The 12,137-nt window shown below is 42.6% G+C and overlaps 1 protein-coding gene across 2 annotated transcripts in view; it reads right to left on the bottom strand.

The window, feature by feature from the left end:
- The window catches only part of GNG7 (G protein subunit gamma 7), a 364,198-nt gene that overhangs the window by 296,744 nt on the left and 55,317 nt on the right, over positions 1–12,137 (bottom strand). For both annotated transcript variants that reach the window (XM_036756425.1, XM_036756410.1), the window contains exon 2: positions 10,857–10,922. The gene's annotated coding sequence lies outside the window, so the exon portion shown is untranslated. The remainder of the gene's footprint in view (positions 1–10,856; positions 10,923–12,137) is intronic.

Below are 12,137 nucleotides of genomic sequence, written 5' to 3' on the forward strand. Positions count from 1 at the left end.
TTGGAGGATAGGCTAGAAACAGAAGAGCTCAGATTTGGTATCTGTCCCCAGTGTTCCAGCCAGCCGCAAATGCTGCTCACATGGACTCGGTCTGCCCCCTTGTGGTAAATTTGTTTAAAGCACTAGTAAATAGCACACAAGCACACACTCAAGACTAAAATCCAAATTCTTATGGTTTCTTAGAAATAGAAATAGCTCAAATCAACTACTCTGTTGCTATGTTATCAGGGACCTCATGCCTTGGTACTAGCATTTTGCTCAGCAACATCCTAGGGAGTACATTTTCTGTTTGGAAAAAATTGACAAGAATAAAGGGATTGGCAAAGCCTCTTTGGGAAAGGGAAAAGGTTTTTATAAACTCACCTTCAAGGTGAGCTGGCATTCTGATGAATCCTGCCCTGGTTCTGCTGAGATTCCTCAGATCTTGGCCAATCAATAGTCAATGAAGCACCTACTGTGTGCCAGGCACTGTGCTAAGTGCTGGGTATACAAAGCAAGGCCAAAGACAGGCCTTGCCCTCAAGGAGCTCCCAATCTAATTGGGGACAACGTGCAAACAACTATACACAAGCAAGATATAGACAGCATAAATTGGAGAGGGAAGGCACTAGCACTAAGAAGGAGGAGAAAAGGTTTCCAGTAGGAAGTAGAATTTTCCCTGGGACTTGAAGGAAGTTAGAGAAGCCAAGGGGCAGAGACAAGGAAGGAGAGAATTCCAGGCATGATAGACAGCCTGGGAACATGCATGGAGTTAGGAAATGAAGTGTCTTCTCAGAGGTGATAATAGCATTCATATAGCACTTTAAGATTTACAAAGAGTTTTACAAAAATTATCATTTGATTTTCACAACAACCCTGTGAAATAGGTGCTATTATTATCCCTATTTTACAGATGAGGAAACTGAGGCTGAAAAAAGTTAAGTGACTCATCCTGTGCCAATCAACTGTTCTAACTAAAGCAAGGAGTCCAGTGCCACAGGATTGCAGAGTATATAGGGGAGAAAGGTATAAGAAGACTGGAAAGGTAGAAGAAGCCAGGTTATGAAGGGCTTTGAACACCAGAGGATTTCATACTGGAGGTATGAAATAGAGGTTACTGGACATGGAGGATGACATGATCAGGGAAGAGAGATTTGAAGTAGGGAGACCAACCAGAAGGTTATTGGAATTGACCAAGTATGAAGTGATAAGGGCTTGCAACAAGGTGACAGGAGTGTTAGAGAGAACAGGGTATACAGGAGAGAAGTCAAAGGTGACACCTATGTTGTGAGCCTGGGTGACTGAAAGGATGGTGGTGCCTTCAAAATTAACAGGGAATTTAAGAAAAGAGGGTTTCAGGGAAAAGATAATGAGGTCAATTTGGGGCATGTTGTGTTTAAGATGTCTATGGGGCATTCCATTGGAGATGTGAGACTGAAATTCAGGAGAGAGGTTAGGCCTGGATAAACAGATCTGGGAATCATCTGCACACAGATGATAATTGAATCTACCAGAGATGATGACATCGCCAAGTGAAACAGTAGAGGGAGACAAGATGAGGGCCTAGGACAGGGCCTTCAGGGACACTCACAGTTATCATGCCTGACCTGAATGAAGATCCAGCAGAGGAGACTGAGAGGGAGCAGTTAAACAGAAAGGAAGAAAACAGGGAGAGGAACCTAGAGAGAAGAACATCAAGAAGAGGATGACCAATGTTGTCAAAGACTACAGAGAGGTGGAAAGGGATGAGGACTGAGAAAAGGCCATTAGATTTGGCAAGTAAGTGATTACTGATAACTATGGAGAATTGTTTCTGCTGAATAATGGGGTTGGCAATCAGAATGTAGATGGTGAAGAAGAGAAAAAGAAAGTCATGACATCAATTGTAGATGACCCCTCAAGGAGTTTAGCCACAAAAGGGAAGAGAGATATGGAATAATACTTGGCAGGGATAGATCAAGTGAAGGTTTTTTGAGGATGGGAGAGACATGAGCATGTTTGTAGGCACTAGAGAAGCAGTTGGTAGGTGGGGAGAGGCTGAAGCTAAGTGAGAATGGGGAAGTCAGTGAGATAGTTTAGTCAATTGTGGAGGTGTAAAGGGATTGTTTAGCCAAAGTAAGCAACCAGTCGAGATTATATAACATAAATATAAAGTGGATCTAGTCAGCACAGCTTTATTTAGACAGGGAAAGAGGAAGAAAAGGAAAGGCAATAAGCATTTATTAAGCACCTACTGTGTGCCAGGTACTATGCTAAGCACTTCTACAAATATGATCTCATTTGACCCTCACAAAACCCCGTGGGAAGACAGTATTATTATTATTTCTATTTTATACCTGAGGAAACTGAGGCAAGTAGAGGCAAAGTGATTTGCCCAGGGTCACACAACCAGTCAGTACCCGAAGCCAAATTGGAACTCAGTTCTTCCAGACTCCAGGCCTCTAAGCAGAAGGAAGAAAAGGGTTCTAAGGAGATATGCGGCAAATGCTTGACCTCAAATTTCTAGCTCTGTAGATGAATTAGGATCACAGTATTCGGAGCTAAGAAAGACCTTAGCAATCATCTAGAGTCCCCTTATTTTATAAAGGAGGGGACAATGCCCACAGAGGTTACCCACAGAGCTGCCTAAAGTGGCAGAGCTGGTGAACAGCAGATATAGGATTACACACCAGATCCTGGACTCCAAATTCAGTGCTTCTGTTGATAAAATCCTTTAGTTTAATTAAATTTTTTAGTCAATTAAGTGACTAGACCCTAGCTGGCCACACAGGCAAAATTGTGTGGCTCATGATAATGTTATTGGTGCCCCTTGATAGGCTCTGTAAAGTGCTCTACATACAGCCTGTCATTTCGTCCCCTCAACAGCCCTGCGAGGCAGGCACTACAATTGTTATCCCCATTTTATGTATGAGGACATGGAGACTGAGAGGTTAAGTGATTTTCTAGAAGCAATGCTGCTTCTAGTGTCAGAGGGGGCATTCAAACCCAAGTCCAGCACACTTACCACTGCACCACAGTGAGTACATGAGAATCAGTATTGTGACCCAGCAGAGAATACCATTCAAAGTCCAGAAAGACAGGCAAAAGGGATCCTCACTATTCACTGTATATTGGAGTGCTGTGTCTTAAAAGGTGAATTCTTTTTTAATTCATGGATTCGAACAAAGGCATCTAAAAGAAAATGACCTGCTGAGTATCAGGCACTGCGCTTGGGACACAAAGAGAGAAAGGGCAATGAACTTGGAACTACCAACTAAGGCAGGAGAGAGAGAACTAAAGTAAAAAATGCCACAGTCCAACCATGTCCGGCAAAGCCCCAGCTGGCACAGCACAGGAAGCTGGCATGGCATTATCATTCTACAGCTAATTTCTATGCCAGCTGTGACCAGCCCCACTCCTTTCCCTGTGCCCTCCTTTAGCTGGCATGTTCCTCTAAAGCCATAGCCCCAAAATATGGAGAGTATAGCAACAGGTGAACTCCTATTGCATGGCAAACAAGTGACAGCTGCCTCATCCCCTGTCCCTCCATGGTCAAAGTCACACATTCTTCAAAAAGAGTCAGACCCCTTCCCAACCTTTCCCCTCCACTGGGATACAGTTTCCCCACAGAAGATTTATGCATGCCCAGGGATGCTCCATAAAGTTCAGGTGCGGAGAGAGTCAGCAAGCAGCGCCCCAGCACAGCCATTATTACAGATTCTCACAGCTGGAAGACATATAACTGGCTCCTTGAGGCCTTATCAACTCCTACAATACAAAGTTGTGCTACACACAAATCCCAAATTTTATATTTTAACTATACGAATTACCCAAGGGAGATTCACTTAAACTAATTTTGCTTTGATAAAAATTGCGACATCAGAAGCAAAACACTGAAGGCCTTGGAGACACAGGTAGTATTGTTACTGTTGCCAACTAAATACAGAGGATCCAAAAGAGGAAGACGGATCTGAGAAATACACAGGTAGATTTAGAAAATCATATCTGAAAATGGGATTGAATTTCTGGACCAGAGCTTAAATTATAGAAATAATGGGCTTTTGGCAAGAAATGTGGCATACCTACCAACAGCTTAAAAAGCCATGTTTGCCTGGAATTTTGTAAATATAAGCAAAGGGCCGTCAGAGAGAGAGGTAACACTGCCCACTTGGCTCTGACAAACTGTGCACTCCGGAATAGCAGGTACAATACCGGAAAATGAGAAGATGGGATCCAAGAAGAAAGCCAGCAATAAGCCCATGGCCTCAGATGTCAATATGCAAACACATAAGTGCCCTCCCTCTGAGATTGTCCCTATCCAGCTTATCCTGTATATATCTTCTTGTCATACACACATACACACACACACACACACACACACACACACACTCATGTGAGGAAATCCAGGAACCTAATGGGAGAAACAGAGTGGAGAACCTTTTGATGAAGATCAATGGAGCATGAACCAGAAGCAATGTTGTCATCAGGATATATACAGACCACCTGGACACACGAGGAGTTTGAGAAACAAACTTCACAAATTGTTATGGGAAGCATGAGATTAGTGATGGAGAACTTCAACTACTCAAAAATCAACAGCTCTCTCTGTCTCTCTCTCTCTCTCTCTCTCACACACACACACACACACACACACACACACACACACACACACCCCTACTTATGTTTTTCTCTTGCAAACCCTTGTTCTCTCTCTTATACACAATCTTGTACTCTCATATTTCTCTCTCTCTCTCTCTCTCTCATACACACATACACACACACACACACACACACACACACACACACACACACACACACACAGAGATTCCAACAAAGGGAAAGAGAAGCTGCCTAAAGAAAACCTGATATGATACAGAGAAAATTCATAAGCAATCTCAGATTTTAAAAAGACAGGCGCCAGATTTGGAAACAAGGGAAAGTAACTAAGGATAAACACAAAAGAGTAGCACGTTCCTGTACAATTTGTGTTAGGGGCTCTAAAAAGCACCAAAAGCTGCTGAAGCTGGTGATGAATGTTCTAATGAAAACAAAAAGGGTTTGTTCCTATTTGTCTGTTTTTGAAAGCAGTGTTGGGGGAGAAAGGTCATAGACTTGTAGGCTTGGAGCTAAAAGGGACCTTAGGGTTATCTAGTCCAACCTTCTCATTTTACAGAAGCCCAGAAAGACTGAGTGACTTGCCTAAGTGGCACATTTGAATCCAGGTTCTCTGACTTCAAACCCAGCATTCTTTCCACTACTCCATCCTGCCTCCCAAAAAGACCCAAAGAAGGGATAGCGCAGATGATCGGGGTGGTTGAGCAGATAATGGACAAGGCTGAGAAGGCTGAACAACACAATTCCTCCTTCTATTTTCTCTTTCAAGGAAAACTCTCTTTGGACCAAGAAGGATAAAAGACTGGTTAGCAGGGGGTGGAATCCAAAAGTAAGTGAGGAGATGATCAGTCAGCTCAGTAAGTTTAAGTATCGAACCTTGATGAACTATACACCCTCAAGTATGGTGACAATGGGATTTTTGATTGGCAGGCCTCTGTAACTGACACTAGAAAGCTGGGCTTCTGGATAATGGGAAAGATGCAGGCCAAACACGCAAAGACAAATAAAGTCCTGATTTTTAAAAAATGCAAAACAGAAGGTTTACAAACAACCCAGGGAGTTGGATTTCTATCCTTGGAAAACATTTTAGAATTCATTCTTCAAAGATGGCTTCTGAGCATTGCCAAAAGAGAGCTGGGATCTCCAAGATCCAGGCCCTGCCGGACCTGCCCCATTCTTCCGGAAGAATTAGCAGACTGGGAGGTGAGGAGAATGCCATAGACATAGGAGATTTACATTCCAGCAAAACCTCTCTCATGATAGGCTTGTGGCTAAGATTAAGAAATATAGGCTGGAGGACAGTACAGGTAGGTAGCTTTGCACTGGTTGAATAACTGAACCCCAAACAACTCACAGATCCACTGATTCTGAGGTTGGGCTAAATGAGCCATTAACTTTAAGTACTATAGAAATGTGAGTTACTGTCATTACAATTTGGCACCCCCAAGTGGGAGAGACTGTGAATTAATGCCAGAAAAAAAGATTTCTACAGGCAATAAAACTGGCTGAAGCAAAAAAGATGAAATTTCATGGGGACAAACATAATGGCTTTTCACTTAGGTTTTAAAAAATCAACTGCAACAAGTACAAATGGGGGAGACTGAGTTCAAAGAAGTTCACATGTGGAAAAAAGCACGAACATTTCAAAAGACCACAAGCTCATATGAAACAAGTATGACATGGATGCTAAAAAAAAAAAAGTCTAATAACACTGTAAATTTGTGAGGTCTCCACAATTTCTGACATTCTCTCGTTTTAAATCTAGCATCCAGATTAAGAGGGGATTGTAAGAATGCACTGTCCTCTGCCTTGAGGTCCCCAGACCCATCTGGAGGAATGTGTTCAGTTCTGGAGAACATGTTTTGGGAGGGAAATTGACCAACTAGAGAATATCCAGGAGTATCTGAAAGCTATGTGAAAGGAGAAAAGATGACAAAGGTTATACGATCAATGTCTTCAAATATCCAAAAAGATGTCATGGGAAAGAAGGAATGATTTTTTTCTATCCATCTCTAGGAAGGCATACTAGGCCCAAGAACTGCAGAAGGACTAAATTTAGCTCAACCTAAGGAAGAACTTCCATAGAGCTGTCCCACAATTACACAGTAGAATTGGCTGTCCCAGGAGAAAAAGACCTTAACCATCACCAGAAAGGATTTAGAAGAGAATGAGAGGGATGTCCCCGCTCTAGATGGGGAGTTGGGCAAGGTAACCTATATTCCTTGCAACTCTCAAATTGTATAATCATTCATTGTCGTTCAGTCATTTCAGTCCACGTCCAATGCTTCATGACCCCATTTGGGGTTTTCCTGGCAAAGATACTGGAGTGGTTTGCCATTTCTTCCTCCAGCTCACTTTACAGATGAGGAAACTGAGGCAAACAGGATAAAGTGACCTGTCCAAGGTGACACAGCTAGTTAAGCGTCTGAGGCAGGATTTGAATTCAGGTCCTTCTGACTCCAGGTCCTGTACTCTATCCACTACACCACTTAGCTATTTAATCATACGTGCAATTTAAAAAACCCTTTCTCTCCAAGAATTATGATTCTAAATGCTATGATTCTATCAATGGCATTTAGACTAACAATATTAGAGGCTCCATGATGACTTCTAAGTTTTGCTTTCCTACGTGAGTAGCAGGATTGACCGTTTTAAAAAATGCCAGTTGATGACATAATGAAAAGCACATTGAACATAAAGTTAGAGCATGTGGGTTTCAATCTCAGCTCTACTACACATTACCTATGTGACCTTAACCAAGTCATTTCCCTCTGAAGCTTCATTTGTAAATTGAGGGTATAGCTTCAGGGGATTTTCTAGATCCCTACCAACTTTAAAATCCTACAATCCTATCACTTTCTTCAGACTACTCACAGTTCCCTTAACTTCCCTTACTCCCTGAAAAACAGCAGCCTAAAGAAAGGTTCCAGCATTAGTGATGGAGAGACCCCAGTTCACCTGAAAAAAAAAATAACCATTTATTAAGCATCTACTTGGGCTGAACGATATGTTACTGTTAAAGGAAGACATAAGACACAGATAATTATAATATACAATAAAACATAAGTGCATTAGCAAAGTATAAAACAAAGTGCTGTGTGAGGTCCAAGGAAAAAACCCTTATACTAGGTCAGGAAAAACTTGTGGAGGAGGCAGCAACTGGGTTGGGTTTTAAAGAATAGGATTCAACAGGCAAAGAGAAGGGGAAAGTTGGAGTATGAACAAAGGTTCAAAGACACAAGAAATGTTTGAGGAATAGAGAATCATTTGGTTTGGGTGTACTCTGTGTACATGAAGGGAAGGAACATGAGGTGCCATTAGGAGAGAAGAGCACCAGAATGTAACTTTGCCAATCAGTGGAACAATCTGAACTTTACTCAGGAGGCAACAGGGAACCACTAAATATTTTGGAGCAAAGAAATGACATGGAGATGTCTCAGGGCAACAGCTATACCCAGTCACTGATGTTCAGATTACTATCCACAAAATAATTACCCAGGGAAGTTAATGAACACAACCCAGCAGGTAGGCAATCCAGTACGGTGCCAAGTCAGCAGGCTGTTACCTTTTTACTGTTTTCTTGTTTTCCTGATGGCCGTTCACCACCAAGGAAGGCAGACACTGGGCCCGGGTAATTTTCATGCCCTTTCTTCGTCCTACAAACCATCTGGTTGTAGTAATAGAGTTTGGGGATTAAGTGCTCCATAGATGAGGCGGGCAAATCCCCTTGAATTTGTGGTTGCTCCCCCTCCATCCAACCAAACAGTCAACCAGAATTTAGAAAGCACTTCTATAAGGCAAGCACCATGCTAGGCACTGGGGAGAGAAGTACAATGAATGAAAAAATCCCTGCTTACAAAAAGCTTCCATTCAAATGGGGTAAACAAGTATACACACAAACACACATATTTATGTATACGTGTATATATATTTGTATAATTTGTAATGTATGCATCTATGTGTATGTGTATATACATGTACATATGTGTGTGTATGTGTGTGTGTGTATATATATATATATATATATATATAAATATAAAGTGAACATATAGAAATATATACAAAGAGGCGGCGAGGTGGCACCACAGTGCACAGAGCACTGGATGTGAAATCCAGCTCCAAATGCTTACTGACTATGTGACCCTGGGCAAGTCATTTAACCTGTTTTCCTCACTTTCCTCAACTGTAAAATAGGGATAATAACAGACCTACCTTACAGGGCTGTTGTGAGGATTAAACAAGAAAATATTTGTGAAATGCTTTGCAGATATTAAAGAGCTATGTCAGTGCTAGCTGTATACAAGGGAGTTTGGGAGGGAAGGTACTAACTCTTCAGAAATTCTTGTGGACGAAGGGAGATTAGCAGTTGCTCAACGGAGAGGCTTTCTTCCTATTCTTTGCCCATTTCCTCCAGCACCTTTCCAGCTTCCTGCCTCCATGCCCATTCCCCTTGCTCCTCCTCACCCAGTCCTTGCGCCACAAACCAGCCTTGGCACCTAGCAAGTGCTTCATAAATGCTTTTTCCTTCATTCATTTTTCATTAATTCTTCCCTAAACACAATCAAAAGACTTGAAGAGAAAGAGATCTTTCAATCAATCAATTAACAAGAATTTATTAAGGGCCTACTATGTGCTGCTGGGCACACAGGTGCTGGGGAGACAAAGACCAAGATGAAACAGTCCCTGCCCACAAGGAGCTACCACTCTCTTGGGGAGACAACATATACATATACCACCTAAACACATACGAGGTAATTCACTAACAGGTGGGGGCTGGAAAAGCCTCATGGAGAAGGTGGCTCCCGAGCTGAGCTCTACAGAAGCCAGGGAGTCTGAGAGGCTCAAGAGCACAGGGAAAATATTCTGGGCCTCGCTAAGCCGCTTAAGAAGGCAAGTGACAATGATCCCGCTGCACAGTTTACAAAGCATTTTGAAGTACACTTTCTCCTGTGATCTTCACATTAACTCTTCGGATATTCTCGTCCCCATTGTACACATTAGGAAGCTGAGGTTCAGAGAGAGGCCATGCTCTTCATGGTAAGGTGGCAGAGCCACCTTGGAACCAGGTCTCCTGACTCTAGGTCCAAGGCTCTTCCCCATCTCCCTAGAGCTGAGGCAGGTGAGAGAGTAGGGAGTACAGACATCGGCTGGGCACAGCTGCAAAATTATCCGGCTCAACTGACCAAGTATTTATGAAGCTCCTCTGGCATACAGAGCACTGGGGTGGTCACAGAGAGGGTTTAGAAAAGGCCTCATTATTTGGGTTCATGGGTCTCACAACTCTAGGAGGGAGACAACTGAAGGATGTATTTTTTTCTTCCAGACCTGTGTAGGGCCTCTAGTGGGGGAAACTCAGTCAAATGATGTAAATCAACAGCTGCCCTGAAGCCTACCATCAGTACAGACTTGCCTGGGCACTGGGAGTTTTCTTGGCTTGCCCAGAATAGCCAATATGTGTCAGAGGCTGAATATGAACTTGGGCCTTTCTGATGCCAAGGCTGCAGCTCTATCCACCATGCAACACTGCCCCTTCATGACACACACATAGACAACGAAACTACATACACCAGGGCAGCAAGTCTATCAGAGGCGCACAAGAAGGTGCTCTGTGGGGTCTTCATGGGACGAAAGGGCATTCTGATTTGGCAAGGGAAGGTAGAATCAGGAAAGGCTTCCCTTAACAGCTGTGTAAGAACTCAAATTTAAAAAGGGGGAGAGAAGACATCCAATGAACAAGGCATCAAAATGTGAGCAAAAGCCAGAGGTGAGAAAGCCTGGGATGTTGAGAGAAAAGGAATAGTGTGTTTCGGTGACAGCCAGAGTAAGATTAGGTTTGAAAGACAGCAATGCCAGCTTTGCAGATCCTTGAGCACCAGGCCAAGAAGCCCTAACATTACTTGGGAGGCAGTAGGGAGCCACTGCAAATTTTAAAGCAGAAATGAAGGGCTAGATCTGGACGTAGTAAAACCCCCTAAGCGAATGTATATGTGACATCCTCCACGTAGGGCCTCCCTCCATCAGTGCAGATGACAAGCCAGCCACACATTCTCTCCCCGGATGATTCTTTTCCACATTCTTCTATCATTCCTCCCAAGAAGATCTAACCAATGTGCTAGAAGCCACCCGAGAGGTCTGCTGGGATACCGTGCATTTTATAGCTACCATTGGAGCTCTCTGGTTGACCATCTACAAAGGGAGCGCCTCCTACTTCCTACCTTAAAGTCTGTGAGTATTGTAGATTGACTTTTATGTGAGAGGAGAGAAAAAAATGTTCAAAACACTCACCTGTTCTTTAAGGATTCTCAGCACCAAGGTAGAAAGCTGTACTTGACCAAAGAAAGCTGGATCTTCCTAAAAGAGAAAAGAATTTGTAGCTAAGGTTTTTGCCACACATGACAAGCAGGACCATGACCCAGAAATTCCACATACATACACACATACTAGAGGTCTAGCATGTTAAAAGACATGCGCTATTTTCTAAGCAATGAGGAAAAGAAAAAAAATAATGATACCTACAGAGCTTCATAGTGTAGATGTGTCTTGTTTCAGGAAACTCCAGTTGCAAAAATAATTTATCAAGAAAATTCAATAGAGTGATTTTTTTTTTTTGCTTTACAAAAGTAAACCTTTTAATTAGAAAAATGAAACAACACTAATGAAATACTGCGGCCCACAACAAAGCTGCTGCTGTTTGAGAGAGCAGGAAGTCACCAGGAGAATCTCGGAGCTCTAAGGGATGAAAACTTTTGGTTTAGGTATATTGAGACGGAAAAGATAGTCACTGCTCAACTTCAATAGGACTTTTTCGTTACCAAAGTGGTCCATATCTGGTCACCAAAAGGCTTTTGAGACAGGCAATGCAAATAATATATCCCCATTTTATACAATAAGGAACGGAAGCTCAACAAACTTAAGAAACAATAAAAACCCACACTCCTGTGAGGATGGTGGGGAAAGAATTATCATGCCCATTTCACAGAAAATGGAAATCAACACTCATAAAGGTTTAAGTGACTTGCCCACAGTCACCTAGGTATTAACAACCTAATGTTAAACCTAGGAAAACCTAGGTTTTCCAACTCCAACACCAGTGTCCTATGCCATACAGCCTCGCCAAGGCCAATCCCCTGTCCCCTGGGACATACAAATGGAATTATCTAGTAGGCAGCTAGGGTTGTATAAGCAGACCTCAAAAGAGGCCTTCTGAACTGGGATATAGAAGAGGAAACTGACTTCTAACTACAGATTAATTAACCAACAGGCATTCATGAGCCAGACAACATGTAAGGCTTTAGGGATATGAAGAATGAAAGAATCCCTACTTTCAAGGAACTAATGTTCTAATAGCAGATACAGCAGTCTACCAAGAGAAATACCTCAGGAGGCAGGCAGCAAGTTCCCCATCACTGGAGGAGCTCAGCAAGTTGCTGAGGAAGCTGTAATGGGGTTCCATGGTTAAGGCTTGGACTAGGTGACTTCGACAGCTCCATCCTACTCTTACAATTCTGTGATCCTCCATCAGAAGTTTTCAAGCTGTTCAGTAAGTGACAGAATGGAACAGGTGTT

The sequence above is a fragment of the Trichosurus vulpecula genome, chromosome 1, assembly GCF_011100635.1.
Source record: "Trichosurus vulpecula isolate mTriVul1 chromosome 1, mTriVul1.pri, whole genome shotgun sequence".
In the NCBI taxonomy this organism is placed as follows: domain Eukaryota; kingdom Metazoa; phylum Chordata; class Mammalia; order Diprotodontia; family Phalangeridae; genus Trichosurus; species Trichosurus vulpecula.